At 41.2% G+C, this 18,176-nt stretch overlaps 1 protein-coding gene across 16 annotated transcripts in view; it reads left to right on the forward strand.

The window, feature by feature from the left end:
* nfasca (neurofascin homolog (chicken) a) overlaps nucleotides 1–18,176 on the forward strand; it is a 156,428-nt gene that overhangs the window by 66,997 nt on the left and 71,255 nt on the right. For all 16 annotated transcript variants that reach the window (XR_014622330.1, XR_014622331.1, XR_014622332.1 and 13 more), the window contains one exon: nucleotides 13,518–13,581. The gene's annotated coding sequence lies outside the window, so the exon portion shown is untranslated. The remainder of the gene's footprint in view (nucleotides 1–13,517; nucleotides 13,582–18,176) is intronic.

Consider the following 18,176-nt stretch of genomic DNA (forward strand, 5'->3'; position numbering starts at 1 on the left):
ACGCGCACACACATGTGCACGCACACATGCACACACACACACACACACACACACACACACACACACACACACACACACACACACACACACACACACACACACACACACTGATAAAACACAGTGATTGCACTTTTGCTCCATTCCTTTCAGGCCAATACTGAATGTTCTTCCCGTCTCTCCCCCTGCCACACACACACACACGCACACACACACACACACACACACACACACACACACACACACACACACACACACACACACACACACACACACACTCTGATACAAAGCTTTGATAATGGTAAACACACCTGCAGCCTCACACTCCCAATGGGGTTGGTCTCTGCATTCACCTCCTCCTCCTCATCTTCACCCCCCCCACATTATATCTCCCTCCTCCTTCCTCCTCCCACCTCCCCACCTCCATCCCCATGTGGGGCTGTTGCTAAGGAGCCCTGGTGACCGGGGAGTTATTTCATTGGACAAGGAGGAACGGTGGTGGAGGACAGGAGAAAATAGGAAGTTGAAAAAGGAGGAGGGATGGAGGGAAGGAGGTGGGGGGTTGATGGAGGGACCAATGGTTGGAGGAGGAGCACAAAGTAAGATCCAGATGTGCTAATGAGGTGGCATCGTGAACTGACATCACCACAGCGGGTGATGGAGGCATGGAGGAAAAGATAGGATGGATAAATCGATGGATGGATGGAAAAAGTGAGGAGAGATAACAGGAGAGGAAAAGAATGAGTGAAAGAGGTAGAGTAGAAAGGACATGGACCAGGAGTGATAGAAATGATGCAGTATAGAAAATGTAGTGATGAAACAAGTTAAAAAAAGAGAGCCAAGAGTGAGTGAGTTTTGCATTAGATGGAGACAAACAACAACCAAATATGATGAGCTCATGTCTGCAAAGAGAACAAACGACTGACAGAGATGAGATAAAGGAGAGGAGAATGAGGATAAAGGGAGAGAGCAGGAGAGGTAATTTAAACAGGGGGGTGGGGGGGCTTGTGCCAGCCCTTTCATTTATTTTGGCTGGCACAAAGGAACATTACCACAGACAAACACACACACACATATTCTTGTATCACTATACATGTGAGAGCCAGCCATTGCGGCTCATTTCCTAACCTTAATCTAAGACTAATACTAATCTTGAATCCTTCAAACCTTCATCATTAAAATCCTTTCAGACAATATATACACATTTATTTTGGTATACTTTAACAATTAGTCAATGAATCTGATATTAACTTGATAGAAAATGTATCAATTCTGATAATTAATTTAATTATTTAAATCACTCATCGAGGAAAAACCCCAAACATTTTCTGTTTGTAGTCTCTCCAGTGTGAGGATTTGCTGTTGTTCAGTTTTTCATTGTACACATATCTTGATGATAGATTGTTATCCTTTTTGGGCACATTTTCGCTATTTTCTGAAAAGAAAAAAAAAAAAAAAGATTAATTGATAGTTAAAATGATTGCATAGAGTACACAATATCCAAATCAACTTTCAGTTTTAAATTAGCCTGTAATGTAATCAGTTAAACTGGAGATTGCAGCTGCTTACATTTTGGTCAAAGATTGTCAGTTTTAAAGGCTGCATACATTGGCTTACAGTAACACTGAGATAAACATAAATTACACAAAATACAAAAATTAAGCTGATCTTGGCTTCTGTCAGCCCAGTAGGACTGCATGATATTGTAAAAAAAACATAACCACCAACCTCAAATATTTGAACCCTTAGCCCCTGTATGCTACAAGCTGATGTCATTCATGGTGACATTTTATTTATGCTGGCCTGCTCTTTTTAGAACAGACCGGTCTGTTTTGAGGGACACTAACTCCTCATCAAGAACAGAGGCACACACACACACACACACACACACACACACACACACACACACACACGCACACGCACGTGCACATACATAAACACAGGTAGGCAGGCTGCAGTAAGGAATCAGCCTTAATAAGCCATTTCCGGTGGAGCAGAGCGGCAGCAGTCTTGTCGTGAGGCTCTGGCTGAGCCCTCAGAGCCGACCTAACATTTATTTAACCTCCAGCTGGCTGCAGCCCTCTCATCTGCTACAGTGCATGCTCACTGATTCACTACTAGCACTGTCTGATAGCCCGGCCGTGCAGATTCAAAGCTAAAGAAATACAGTAAAAAGAGCATAATTTCATATATAAAAAATATACGGAAATATGATTGTAATGAAATAAAAAAATGGTTAAATCATGTTTAAGTCAGTATGGAGGGGTAGACTTAACAAGGTCCATTCAAACTTTGATCTTTTATTACTGTATTGGAAAGCCTTTTATAGTGCTGGACGCTCACCAATAGTGTGAGGGGCTATTTTAAAAGGTATTCTATTTGGGCGGCTGCCAGCTCCCAGTGGGTGGGTGTGGTTTTTGACTGTGAACAGTGAGCCTGGAGGGATCACTAAATGGCCTCTTTGTTCGTCATGAATACGTGATGTCGTGACCAAGGTGAGAGGGTGTGTGATTGAGTGTCAGCGGGAGGTCTTCAATATTTCAGTGGAAGGAGGACAGTTTTTTTTTTAGTCCTGTTGAAATATACAAAATAAGGAAGCTGCCAGGAAGACTTGCTGCAAGCAGGTCCTGGTGATTTTTGTTTCTTATTGCTTTTGAGCTGCTAATGAACAGGAAGTCTGACACGGATGTAAAGCACTGTTTAATAGCCTAAGCATATCTGTGACGCACACACACACTCGCCTGCGCGCACACACACACAAACAAAAACCCGACCTAAAATCAGAGACGATGTGGAGAAATAAATTCAGTATCATGACTTTTGGTTTACAGCTCCAGGTAATTCCTGAGGAAACTCATACAGGGAAAAAATGACATCCACTTCATGAAGTGGGCCAGTATTCACCCTACGCACTACCTGCACGTTTACATTTTTTTCAGTTTGATTTTTTGTGCTGCTTCTCACAAAGCAGCTGGTACTCTCTGCCTGCTTCGTATCAGGTTCTCTGGGAAATTCGTAAAGGCCCCCCCGCCCAACACAATACAGTTTTTTCCACTTCAAGCACTGCACATGCACCAGATTATTCCTCCTCCTGACACAGACTCAGAAGGCAAGGCTTATGTTTAAACACGAACTGGGGACAAAGCCAAGGACTTCACAGCGCAATCTGATGCTGAAGAAACTTGGCGTATCAAAACACCAGCGACTATAAGTAATAAGTTATTAACATTAAATTATGTAATCAGACAGACAGTATTTTTAATTTGCCAACATTGCACATCCTGGTGTTACTATTGTGCTTGTGCTTCTATAGATGTCGATGCTGAAACGATATATCGTGCAGTCCTTACATCTATTAGATTAGAATTCATGATTCGGTGCGTTTTTGGCACAGCAGTGAAAATATAATCTGTCGCTCATTTGTGTTTGGCATTCAGATGGTAGCAGCATCACTTGAGCTTGAGTAATGTGGCTAACCGGGCTAAGTCCACGAGCATCAGCCACAGCTGATAGACAACAACTGGTGCACTGCCAATGCCTTGTACAACTGGCTTGAACAAACCACTAGGATGATAAAAGACACTTACAGTTTATTTTGTAAAATTAATTGTATTAATTGTATTAATTAATTAATTCATCTTTCTTTTTCACCTCTCTCCTTCCTCTCTTCTCTAACACAGCATCCTTTCTCTCTCTCTGTTGTTTTTCTATTCTCTGGTCTGGTCTGCTGATCTCTTGCTGTCAACATCTTTAACCTCTTTCCCTCTTGTCTCTCCTCCCCCCGCCTCCCCCTCTGTCTGCCTGCCTCCATCCTGTCTTTGTGGATGTGATGGGTAGAAACTGACAGGGGGTAACAAACTGATTGGGGTCCCCCAGCCTCTTGTATTTCCTGTTCAGTATGACCGTCTGAACTGACTTTGGTTCACAGTTCCGGAAGAGCTGCAGAGGATTTGGATGGCTTTGCTTGAAGTTGTCTTGATGTCTACTCTGCTTGTGTGTGAGGTGCTTTTGTGTGTATATACTCCATATGGTGTTATCGTGGGTATGGTCATCTGTTGAGTATCATTGGAAATATATATTGCTGATTAGGGCTAGGGTGATACAGGGTTTGTGGCTGATATTCATTTTTATCAAAAGCTGGCATCTGATATGATGACTTACTATCATTCCAGTGATTATAGTGTTCGAGCTGCCCTCTGCCTCACACCGCTGTGGTGTGGTTTGTAATCTGCAATTATCAGATGTTGTGTACAATTTTTATGGAGGACATCTTCATTTGTAATTGCAAGATAAGCAGAGGTGTAACAAATAACATTAATGATGGCCCTGTTCCATTTTGGTTTACCAGGAAGCAATGACAATAATCAATAACAGAACTCTCAAAGGAAACGGCTAAATGCATCATAGCAGTCAGTGATTCAATTACAGCGCAAGTCCTCAAAATGACAACATAAAAATTGCTTGTTCTTTCCGAAATTGTTACAAATCACTGTTAAATTAATCTTCTGTCTGATGTGACAACACTATGTTAAGGTTTAATTAGGTTCAGGCACACAAACAACTTGTTTAGATTTAGGGAAAGACTGTGGTTGGTGATAAAATGACCATCAAGAAAGGACCATCAATATGATTACAATAATTAACACATGCTTAGGTTATAGATTATTCAGGATTAGGATCTTGATTTATGATTATTCCAAGAGGATTAGGGTTAGCTTAAAGATAGGAAACAAAAGCACTTGAGTTAAGGTTAGGGAATGATGATGGTCTCTGTTAAATGTGTATACGTATGTATTCCTGTTTTTCTGAGTGTATAAATATAACCATATTTAATCCCTACAGGCAGATATTGTTTTTTACAATCAGATGTTTTGGTGAAAAAATGAATAAAGAAAGTCGTCTGTGGACATTGTACTGATATGTTTGGTATCAACACTTTTCTCACACGTTCATTGACAACATTTCTCCATTATGTTAATACAAGATCTTATACGCACAGCATTATGTTTTCTCTCCAAAGTGTTTGCTGTTGCAAATAAGTTGTATATACATGTAAACATTCTGCAAGACAGGCTTGTCATTCCTTAAAGTGAAGGTTACTGGTTGTTAAATTTGCCTAGCTTGCAGGCAGTGTCAATATTATGATTCAAGCGTACCATAGAAGTAGTGCTTCAGCAGTAAAAGGATTGTCAGATTTCATAGTACTCTTCCACGTTAAAATAACTTAATCTATGGAGTGCTTCATTTTGTGTCTTCAAGAAGTTTTAATTACAATTCTTACAAATATTCTCATTGCTGCAGGTGGCAGTCATCATTTATTAAGAGGCCTCGTAAAAGAGGCTAAAGCAAGTGCTTCAGCTCATATCATTCAGGGAACTCTGGGATTGACTTATCTGGGATCGACCTGCAGGGCACTTCCCCTCAGGGCTGGAAACAACACACACACACACACACACACACACACACACACACACACACACACACACACACACACACACACACACACACACACACACACAAGCACACACACACACACACACACACACACACACACACACACACACACGTGTATTTGACCAATCAATCAACTTGTCCTCTCCTCTCCTCTTTTTACAGCTTCCCTCTTTGCTGTCTCTTCCTTTTCATCTCAGCCCCTTACTTGACCCTCTGGGACATCTTTCTTATTCTTTATCACTTCTCTTTCTCTCCATCTGTCTCTGCCTTCCCCTCCTGCTCTTTTCTTCTGTTTCTTTGAATTAAAACCAGTGAACCTGCTTGTCTTCCCACTGCATCCCCACTCCTCTTCTCTCCCACTCTTTCCATTTGCTCTTTCTTTCCCTTTCGATTAAAAGTAGGTCATTCTGCAACATCGAGCTACAGCTCCTGCCAAGCATGACATCCACATGTACACACGTATTGCCTGGCAACCACGCGTTCACCCCACACCCCCCTCCATCCTCCATCCTAGTTTCCTCCATCTTACCTTCCCCGGAGGAGGTGCTCGGTACAGAGGGGTGGGTTTGCAATCTGACACCGCTTTGTTTTGTCCCTGCTCTGCTTCTATAGAGGGTCTGAGGGTTAATTGATCAGGGCTTTGTTGAGGAAAGGAGGGTTAATTTCGCACATGCACACATAATGTCTATAGATGTTTAGTGGAAGGATTCAGTAACATTAACAACACTGAATCTAATGTAACCATTTTAAAGGGAACTAAACCAATTGCTGTAGAGTTGAGATGAGAAATTAGGGGTGTTATTGATAACATCTAGCCACTAAATGTGGCATTCCATCTCCCATCATTCCATCTCCCATCAATCCATCTCCCATCAATCCATCTCCCATCATCCCATCTCCCCCCTTGCATTCACACCACAACGCTGCTGTTGTTCCAGTACCCTGCCCCCTCAAGTGGTTCCCAGTTTGTTGTAGCTGATGTTGTTAATACTAGCTAGCTAACGTTGCTAACGCTTACATTGCAACACTTATGTCGCAGCCATTTCTAATTTTTTTTCACAAACTGGTAATTCCCAGACAGTTGGTGCTGACCAACCACAGATATCACGTAATACCAATGCCGTTATACTACTGGATGAACAAGCTTACTTTGAGTCATGCATGAGGTGTTTTGGTGCTTTGAGTGAGGTTTGGAGGTGAGATGTGGTTTCAGTATTGACCAGTGCTTGTTAGCAATTAAAGAACTATAATATATTGTCACCAGTATCATGCCAATTGACATCAAACAGTATTGAGAATAAAGTGGCACAGAGAGAGAGTTCATTTTAGACCTTGGAAACAAACAAAGAAAACAATCTTAACTCAAGGTCCACTTACCAGCTGTTTCCTAAGCTTTCAGTTGCATCTCAAGGTCTTCCTTAATGAGTGGTTCAAGTGTTGAGATGCAGGTGAGCGTCAGGAAAAGAGAGATGAATAAAATAAACTTTATTGTCCAGCCAAGGCAGGAAAATTGTCTTTGGGCTAACCAGAAACACTGTAAACACAAACATGTCCATAAGATTAAAAAATTCAAATTAACAGAACAAAGATCTCTAGATTACAACAGTCAGTGTGTTCATACTTACTGTGTGTACAGCTTACATTCTCCTATTTACCGTAGTACGTTGACCACATTGATTGCATTTAAGATAAAAGACCCCTTGTTGGCCCCTAGTTTTTCTTTGCTTGGGGTATTCTGGAGCAGGGTATGTTTTGTCATTAATGATTGACAGAGCTTTGTGCTGTAAAGATCATCTTGTGGCTTTTGTTGGTGGCCTACTTTCTTCCCTGAGAGTCCAAGTTTGGTTATTGTGTGTTTTCTGGATCTGGTTTACTGTCAGTAACACAGAGCTGTTCAGCAGTCTTCATATCTCAGATTTCAGAGCCCCTCACCAACACTAAATGCATCACAAGTCAAAGTTCATTTTTTCAACTACGTCATCACTCACGGAAAATAATGTCACAGATGTTATCAGAAGATATTTTCATGTTGGATTGATTGATTACTGCTGAATCTCATAAATGAACTACAGTATAAATGGCAGTCTGTAAGGTGTAAGTTTGACTGCATTTTAAATCTGGATTGACAGTTACAACTTACTATGTCATTATACACATACATGAACCCAACACCTTCCATGCTTTTCCCAATTATCCCAGCAGCTTGTGAGAGTGGATGTCATGGCAACCCCTTTAAGAATGATCTATGACAAGGAAATGATGTCATTGTCATAGACATTTCCCCCACAAGCTCTTTAGCATGTGACCCGTGACCTACTATGCCATGACCTCTCAGTGTGTGTGTGTGTGTGTGTGTGTGCACGCGCGCCTGTGTGTGTGGGGCACAGTAATGGACTGGGTTCAAAGGCCATAGCTGGAGGGTGAATAGGAGGCTGGTGTGTGGGAGGTAATTTGCATGTATGGAGGTAAACATAACACACACACACACACACACACACACACACACACACACACACACACACACACACACCTCTGGGACAGTCATTAGTGAATTGGTGTGCAGTAGACGTGTTATAGGTCAGCAGGGAATAGCAGGTGATAGACTGGACATCAAAGTGCCTACACTGACATACACACTCACACACTCTCCTTATTGTCCCGTGAGGCTGTTGAAAGCAGGTCAGAGAGAGCTACACTGGGGTGTGTTTGATGGAGAGCATCAACAACATCAGTTGTTTCTTTATTCACTTCACATATTCAGTACAGTAGCGATGAGCGCGTCAGGGTTTTTTATAATCCGCACGCACTCAGCCCATTATGAGAACCAAAAAGTCCCGCCCAACCCATTAAAATATTTGCTAATCAATGACCCAAACCAAACCCTCAAAACAACTCGATGCATTATATGAGCGCAATTCTTCAGACCGAAGAATAAGACAAATCCTGTTGCACTGTCCGAGGTGCTGATCCGGCTGATAGGGATGGAGGAGTCCAGTACAGAGTGCTCTATCTCTTTTGTCTTTCCTCTCTCTCCCCCACACACTGTAAAGGGAAGATCTATGCTAAATAAAAAGAATAAATGAAAAAAATAAATGAATTCCTCCTAATGGTGATATTTATTGTTGAATGGTAGTGAAAGTAAAGTTCAAACTTTGAACACAGACTCTGCCTCTCTCTTCTCTCTCTCAAACACAGAAGAACAATGCATTTTTCCCATCGTAGCGGTCAACTGTTACAAAATAGTTAGTCCACAGTTCCAGGATTGAACCTTTTTCAAGCTGAAAGCACTTTAAATGGATGCGCTTGGTACTGAAATGTACAGCTCGATTCAAGCCAGCATGGAGAGGAGAGGGTATGTGTAACTCTGATCGCTCTAAGAGACAAGGCACAGTGAAGTGGCTCTGCAGGTAATGCTGCTTTGTCACTCATTGCCTGCCCACCCGCACCCTTGATTATTTTCTTGTTAGCTGACCAAACCCACCCAACCCAGGGGTGAGTTGGTAGGTCCCGCGGTTTATGGGTCGGCTTGCACATCACTACAGTACAGTCTTTACTGTTTGCTGTTACTGTCTGTGGGAACAAACCCTGTTTACTGTTGGATGTTTAATTTAGACAGTCCCTGCATTCTGGCCACTTCTGTTTCTTAATTTTGAAGGAACACCCCAATATTTGAAGACATAATTGTTATCTTACTCAGAGTTAGATGAAAAGTAGATCAATTTGACATCTGTGAATCTGGTTCACAGGTATGTTAGCTCAGTTGTGGGTGAGACAGCAAAATGTCGGAGTGCTCTTTTAAAGGTCCTTATTGTAGAAAGTGAGATTTCCACATCTTTTTTGATTATAAAGCAGGTCTAGGTGCTATGTAAATACCGTGAAAGTATCTAAACGCTCAATCCCCCTGAAGAATGCCTTTAAAGGAGCACGCTGTAGTTTTGGAGAAGAAATGTTAATCAGAAGAGAAAGATCCTCATTGACTGATTTTTCCAGTCTAAACCAACTAAATGAGCAAACTCTCTTTGTTTTTCATGACTGAATAAACAAACTGATCTTAAAGGACAACATAATTTCATTACTTTGTTTATATGTGGCGGACCCTGCCATCTTTCTAGCTTCAAACAGTGTTCTGGGACCTTATTTTCCTCTGAGAACAGCTTGTTTATATATGTATGTAAAAAATAATATTTCTGAGGTGGTATTATTACCTCATTAATATTTTAAATATGAAAATTTTTGAGTTGAAATTTCTTTTCCAAAACTACACAGTGCCCCTGACGAGCTGTCAGGACTGTAAGGTTGTGATGTCACAACTGTACAGTCAGCACTCTCAGGTTGTAAAAAGCAGGGGGAAAGACAGTGGGAGGTGCCTGTTCAGGCCTGTGAAGTATGACCTATCAGAGCAGATTGGGCTTGCGGGAGGTGGGCCTTAAAAGAGACATGCACTAAAATGAAGCATTCAGATAGTAGGACAATAGAGGTGTGGCAGCTATGGACAGTAAGAAAAAAGGAATGTGATTAAAACATGTGAACACCTGAAATAAAAGAATGAACCTGAAAATGATCTTGATATGGAACTTTAAACTTTAACTTGTTCACAGAGACGCACTGTATTAACTATAAAGAAGATGCCTGGAATTAGTACTGAAAAGCTAAAAATATAGGCTCATGGTGATAAACATACACTAAATGAGGATTGTGTTATAAACCACAACCACTGCTGCCCTAATTTTTCTAATCTTTGTCATTTTTTTTATATTGTACTGCTGCAGTGGTCAGGTCAGTTTTGGCTCAAAGACATTGTTGCTGGGGTGAAGTTGTGTCAGGTTCAGAACCTCCAGCTTGTTCCACAGCACAGCTGAGAGACTGCTGCTGCTAAACAAGATGACTAGGAGAGTTTCTGCTCTGCATGTCAGTAGTACACAGCACTGCAGTCTTACTCAAATACACTGTCTCCTCAAGTAGGGCATAGTACTGTGCCCTTTGGCAATGCACTTAACCCAGTTAAACATTTCTCCCCCAGATGTTCAATACGTGCCATACTGTAGTCAGAGGCAATGTACTGCTTAAACGCATATTGAATGAACTCTTGAGTCATCAGATCAAGTTAAAGATGATGTAACAGCTAGTAGTGATATTTTAAAAGTTTAATCTCTCTAAATATACATGTTATAACCCAGCTCAGTACAGTGATAGATGCATTTACATTCATACAGTATTAAGACTTTAATCCTAAATTGAACTAGCAGAAGAAAGAAAATCTTAGTCTGAAATATTGATGTGCTCTGAATAGCCACTGAAGTAACATATCTCTGATTTTCAACCATATCCACATCAAAGCAGTGGTACATCTGTAAAATCTTTATTACATTAGGTTACTGAGATCGACTTATAATAGCCCCCAATAGATACATGCAAAGAACATGTGTTTTTATGTTCAGTAACATTGTGTCATAGACAGAGAGTGTATTTGTGTTATCCAGAGAAAATGTGTTTGCTGAGAAATGTAACCAAATGAGACAGAAGCTCAGCAGCACTACGAGCCTGCATGAGACCAACTGAGCTGACTGGTGCAGTTTGTGCCCCACCAGGACCAGAAACACATACCACAATGCTGCGCTGCTTTTCACCATGAACAGCAGAATAGTTTTTGCTGCTGTGCAAATTTCAAAAGCGTGTTCACAACATTTCTAGGTAATTTTTTTACATCCAGTTGATGTGCAGTGTTGGGGACTGAAATTTGCTGTTATACTGGTCATTTTCGCAGTAACGTTATATTTTGCTCACATGGTATTAGGCAAACAAAGAGTGTGTTAATGAATTTCAAAGGCAAAAAACAGAAAATGCCATAATCAACACAGGCGGCGTACTAAACCTTTGTGGTCACATGGTTAACTTAGTGAAACAGTTGATGTTCGGTTAGGTTGAGGAAAAGATCATGGTTTGAGCTGATGTAAGTTAGTTACGCAAAAGTTAAAAGTTAACATGGAGTAAGCTAAGTACTCACCATTAACTAGGGTTAGGGTTAGAGGTCTTTTTGGGGACAGTCCTGTGTTTGAGCCATTGATCCACCCCACCACCTCCATCTGCAGAGTTTGCCCTTCTTATACTAATTTACCTGACCTCCTACTTTTGCTTCATAATTAGCGAAATCATTAGAGGTCGCTGCCTAACAATAAATATAAATATGGGTCATAATTAGCGACCAGAACACATGACCTACATTGCTGTTTTTCATGTGAGGATGGGCTGGCCATAATGCATGGCTCACGAATAGCTGATTAGCTGAGACTTGTTTATAAAAACAATACCAACAAAAACGATGAAAAGCTTATATGCAATTTGCTTTTGAGGAAATGTAGTGGATTTAGTGTGAAATAACTTTACTTATCATCCATCCATCCATCCATTGCCTTTTGCTTATCCAGGGTTGGGTTGCAGTGGCAGCAGGCTCAGTAGGGTATTCCAGCTCCTCCTGGGGGCTACTGAAGCATTCCCAGGCCAGAAGTGCCCTTTCAAATGCCTGACAATATCCCCAGTACAGGTCAGCAGTTCTCCGTGCCTCCATGCTTCAGCGACCTCCAAGGCTGCAGCCTTTCTGGCCTCCTGGTACCCATCTGCTGCTTCAGAAGACCCTTGCAATTCAGAGTAACTGATAAACCTAATATTTGCATGTCTTTGGATTGTGGGAGGAAGCCGGAGTACCTGGACAGAACCCACGCAGGCACAGGAGAACATGCAAACTCCTCACAGAAAGGCCCTGCCCAGTCTTGAACCCAGGTCCTTCTTGCTGTGGGGCAACAGTGCTAACCACTGTGCCGCTGTGCTGACGGCCTCCTACACCTCCAGCGGGTTCTGAGGTTGCTGCCACGACGGGCACCAAAGACCGCAGCTCCTAGCAGCTGGCTCTAAACTAAACTAAAGACTAGTGTTATTGTTGTAAACTTAACTGTCAACTGTGTTGCATTTCAAACTATTGCCAGTGAGCTGGGAAGTCTGGGGGTGTGTAGTTAGAAAGAAGATAACTCATCAGACCTCTCTAGCCTGCTCCTCACACCTACTCCAGGCCTCAGGCTACATTAGTCGCTACTAGCATAATACACCTGAATCTCTGACCGATTCAGCATCGTAGGTAATGTAGATGTGTCGCCAAGTTTTGACAAGGAAGAAAAATGTGCACAATAAAAAATGTGATATCTTCAGTGGTGGTCCTTTTTTAACCGACTCATCATGAGTCTGAAAATGTCATAAGAGTACAATGCTATAATTATGAAGTTCTTTTATCGACTTCTAATAACATCTAATAACGTGTGCTTAAAATGGACTAGTATCTTCTTGGTGCAGCTGAGTGTTAGGGTAAAGGGGTAGTTTTGTGTGAAAAGTGTACTTTTCACAGTGGTAGTTGGTTTAATTTTAATGAAACATTTAGTAACTGTAGTACTAACTGTATTCAAGATACAGCGTGTTTTATATTACCATAGAGGCTTTCCACAGACCTCCAGGCAGACTGTGTGTCAGTGTGTGTTTCTGCCTCTGTGTGAGTGTGTGCAGCAGCAGCAACACAGACATGAAGGACAAAAAGAACGAGGGAAAGAGCATCCTATGATCCTAAGGGCAGTGGCTGGCGTAGAGACATGCTCTTTGAAAGCACAAACACACAGATGAAGAAACAACACTGCTGCAGACAGTCCGGAGGCGTGTGTATGTGTGTGTGTGCTGCTGTCTGCTGTACTGTATCTTCCACCTCTTTCGGCACTCAGACTAACAAAGACTAATGAGCAGACTGCACATCTGACTGGAGTCTTCTCTTCAGACTGATTTTATTGCAAAGTATTTCTCTTTGCACAACAAACTTGAGCTTCTTAGCTGTCAACATTTTCAAAATTACACTATGGCCAGTCAAATGATCCCACAACCTCTGAACAGATATTGCTTGTTCCATATCTTTTGAACTCTCATGTGAAGCTCCCTCTTTAAACTGATTAATGAATTGTACATTGTAATTTGTTTGCACAACAGGATTCAAGAGGTCTTAATGTTGTTTATCTGATTTCTTTGTCTCTCATCAGGTCTGCTAAGTGGTCACGACAGAGTGGGTGGACAGACAGAACATAAGTGTCCACATCAGTGAACGTAAGTCAGTCAGGTTTTTTTCTATGCTCTATCTCTATTTATACGGGGGCACCCCCTTTGAATCAAGCCATAAAGCTCTTGGAGGATGCATTTCAATCACCGCAGCTCTCACCGCTTAAATTAAAACTGGTCCTACATTACAAAAGACCGAATACTATATATGATCTTTACTCCTTCTCACTCAATGGCAGCTAAGGTACATGTATAGACTTCGTACACATACCTATCAATTGAAAATGCTTAGGCCAAAACTTTTTCCATTTAAAAAATGCTTTTCATATAAGGCCAGAAAGGACGATGTGCAAAGCTCATTTCTATCTTTAGTAGACTATGGTGATGTGATTTACATGCCTGAAATGTTATCCCTACTTAAAAAACTGTGTTATGCATATGATGCTGCATAAAGCTGCCTTCAGATGATAAGGTATTTGCTCTTTGCTGAAGTAAGGTGCTGAGCACAGTGCAGACACTTGAAAAGTGCAGTGCTGGTATATGTCACCATCATTCCATGATTTCTTGCTTTCTTCTCCTGCAAAAACAAATCAGAATTTCTGTTTAATGACATGATGAGATATACTGTTGCTACACCAACGTTTTCTGTTCACCGACTGATTATAGAGCTATGCTTGGGATGATCATAGCCCCTGTCACCGTGTCTACCTTGACAGCTAAGCTAACTTTTAAATTGGATGAAGCAAAGTGTGTAAAACTATATGCACACTCAAACACTTGGAAGTCCCACCTGACTGCTTACGTTCTGCAACGCATCAGATTGTGGCATGTTTTTAGTGTTGATTTTGAGGAGTGAGTTTGGGGAACTCTTTCTTTCTTCCAACAATTGCCAGCGCCCTCGCAAGGATGTGTCACTTCTGGCTACGTCACATACAACTGCTATCTCATTGGTTGCCCTGACAGTTCTAACCGAGGTTGAAGTTACAATAATTTGAACTTGGAGTGACTGCTAAAGGCTAGTGCTTCTGCCTAGTTTGGTGCCACCACTTTCCCTATACGGAATGGTTTTACTGCTGACCATTTGGGCACCTTGTGCAGGCTCACATTAATCATTTATATGAGTCTTAATATTGCTTTTCATTGCCAGGACATTGTTAGATAAACTAACTATATTTCCAGCCTTTTATCCTATCATACCAGCAACTATAGCAGGAGATCTACTTACCGGAAACATCCCAAGGGTGCACTCAGAGCTTGGCAAAACTGCAAAATACCATTACCTTAGTAGCACTCCCTTCTTTGACAACCTTAAAAGGCCTTTTACAAACTGCCCTGAAGGAAACATCTTGCTGTTCTACTAAACCCTTGTGTTGTGGATATCACTGGTATGGCCTGTATACCTTTCGTCTTTTACTTTTCCCCTTGTGCTGCCATTTTGAATAGCATGTGCAATTTCTTTGTCCGTGATAATGCTTTAAGTTTTGACCTGGACCCTGGAAGACATTGTCTTGTATGTCCTCTGGACTTTCCTGCCTAAACAAAAGATTTAAAAATGCCAGTGTTTCTGTTAAGTTGGTGCTGTATGTGAGACATCAGTGTTCAGAAGAACAGACTGGGTAAATTACTGGCAGAGATGGGCCTCAGTGACTTGAGACTTGACTTGGACTTGAGATTTGGGACTCGTAAATTGTGAATCTATATTTTTTGGCTGATCAACATTAAGAAAATGTCTGACGAGCTGAAAGTCATTCCCTCATGCGTAACCTTATGCATTTGATGTGTGCTGCGTGCAGCCACAGATGACAACAACAGCACAACAACTGCTGCTGCTCTCTCGTTTGTCATAAGCTTTGCCTACAGGAACTACACGCAAGGCGTAAACAAAAGAATCGCCAAATGCAACGTTTGCAGAATGAATATAAAGGATGCCAGATCGACCACATCAAATTTTATCAGGTACCTGAAAACACACCCGGATAGGTCAGTCACTTGGTAATGTGAAAGTTAACCTCAGCGCCTGTGGACAGTTAGCAAACATGTTTAGCTCAGCATCAACAGCATGCAAGGTGTGGGAGAAAAATCTATGGCCCTGAACACTCTGGCCCCACAGGATACGATTTTGTACATACCCTGTATAAAGGTTAGGCCCGATAAGGTATGACTTGACTTGGACTCTAGCTCAAAGACTTGAGACTTGACTTGGACTTGTGACCAAAGACTTGAGACTTGACTTGGACTTGTGACCAAAGACTTGAGACTTGACTTGGACTTGTGACCAAAGACCTGATACCTGACTCGGACTCCAGCTCAAGACTTGAGACTTGACTTGGACTTGTGACCAAAGACTTAAGACTTGACTTGGACTCTAGCTCAAAGACTTGAGACTTGACTTGGACTCTAGCTCAAAGACTTGAGACTTGACTTGGACTTGTGACCAAAGACCTGAGACTTGACTCGGACTCTAGCTCAAAGACTTGAGATTTGACTTGGACTCGCAAAAAATGACTTGTGAGCATCTCTGACTACTGGTAGAATACCATTTTACTTATGTACAGCAATCCCCTCCACCACCCTGAATCTTTATTTATTCTTCAAGCACACGTATGAGGCAGGAGGAATTTTTGTTTTTATCATGACGTGTTAAGTCAAAGAACACAGTCTGTAGTTAAGTATTTTTTGCTGATGACTGCATTCTGCGCAACATGTCCTGTCAGGAGAAACCTCAAAAAGGTTTTCTGCTATTTTTCTCTGACTCTGCAACATGCTGTATAGACTGAGTGTATAAGTCTGATTCATCACTGGCATACCTTTTGTGACTACAAGTGTAGCTGATGGTCTAGTTAATTGGCTCACACATTAAGATTTTCTCTGTCTTTTTGTTTCATAAACGTGTAGCAATGTTTGTGGTGATTTCCAGTGGTTGCCATTTTGCACTTCTTACTTCTTACCTCCAGTACATGTGTGTGCAGTGTTCCCAGCAGCCATGAGAATACTGTGTTGCTGAGGGTAATTGTGTGTGATGGTTGGGGCTATTTTTGGGGTGGCACAACACCCTTACCTTCTCCAATTCATAATCAAAATTTCACACGAGCACATCAATGTTTTATACCAGTTGTAAAAAGAAAACTAAAATTGTGTAGTTAATAGTGGGAATGCAGGTCCAGATCACTGCGACAAACAATCTGATCCTTCTGCCAAATATTCTACCTTGACAGAGAAGTCTTGTGTAATAGTAAAACATTCTTTAAGGGATATGTGAGAGTGATATGTGAGAGTCCTGTACTCTAGGAGTGTAATCATACATCATCTGCGTAAAGACTGATTTTGTGGATGTCTGTAGACCCTCACTGTTTGCAGTTTGCCATATTGTAGCTGCTAGCACTGAAACAACCACAGCAAAGAGTAAAGGAGAGAGAGGACATTATTTTCAGTTTCCCCTGTATAGACTAAAACATTGGGAACATTGGTGAAGCCGTCTATTCACAATTATAGTGGCCATAGATGATGTGTATGGTGTCCGTATCCAATAGATAAAAAGCAACATTTTCACAACAGAGGGGACACAACGTTTCAACATTTTGTGATTATCTCTAGAAAAAATAAATTCCCAGTTGACTCTGTTGAAAGCTTTTTCTGCATTAAGTGACAGAATCAAGAGATTTTTGATATTTGAAAACTGCATGCACACACAAAGATACAGACCTGCTCTGTTTACAGGCATGGGCTTTAAAATGCATGTGTTCTCACACAATTGCGTGAGATTCAATTGAAAATTAGGGATTTTTCAGTTATGGGACATTTGTACACACACACATATACGCACTAAATGCATACTCAAAAGCTCTACTCCACGTTTGTCCCAGAGAGCACCATTAGCACTCAGCATAATCCAAAATAGCTCTAATGGAATCTCCAAGTGCTGGGAACAATGGAATAGTTGGTACAAAAACTGTGTGGGTGTTTGTGTGTGCTGGATTGGGGATGGGCATAACTGAATATGAATGATCACTGCATGGACAAAGAGGAAGCAAAACAATGACCTTCATGTGAAATTGCACGTGGTTAAAGGAAAAGATGTCAAGAGTAAAAAATATGACAATAAAAGACACAAATGGTTACAGATGGTTAATTCCTTGCAAGTCTTCGGAAAATAATCCTAAAATGAGCACACATGAAAAACTTCAACAGCTGATTAGGCCATGTCTTTGTAAGTTTAATAATCATGCTTCAGTCATGCTAATCATGCTTGCCTTCACAGTTCATTTGACGGTAAAAATTTCTAGCTCATGCATTTTAAGTGGCCTCTCTTAAGAAATGTAAAACCTGTGAGGGCTGTGATAAGGAAATGAGTCTCAAGATTAATTGATTCATTCCACATTTGGCCTGACAACGATGGGAGATGTAATTTACTCCAGTAGAATTTACAGTACCAAGGCCTTATAATAAAATATCTGTAGTGTGTATTAATGACAAAGGGGTTTCGTAAAGCAATCACCCTCTCATCTTAAATAATAAAGGTGGAAGTGGTACAATATTTAAGGAACAGTGTTCTTAACAGTCTCATTTTACAAATTTATGCTATTTCTCTGCAGTTACTAGAAGTAGGTTATTTCCACTCTAAGCCTGCTTCTGGCAAAACTCAT

The sequence above is a fragment of the Pagrus pagrus genome (genome assembly GCF_965226575.1).
Source record: "Pagrus pagrus genome assembly, chromosome: 3".
Lineage (NCBI taxonomy): Eukaryota > Metazoa > Chordata > Actinopteri > Spariformes > Sparidae > Pagrus > Pagrus pagrus.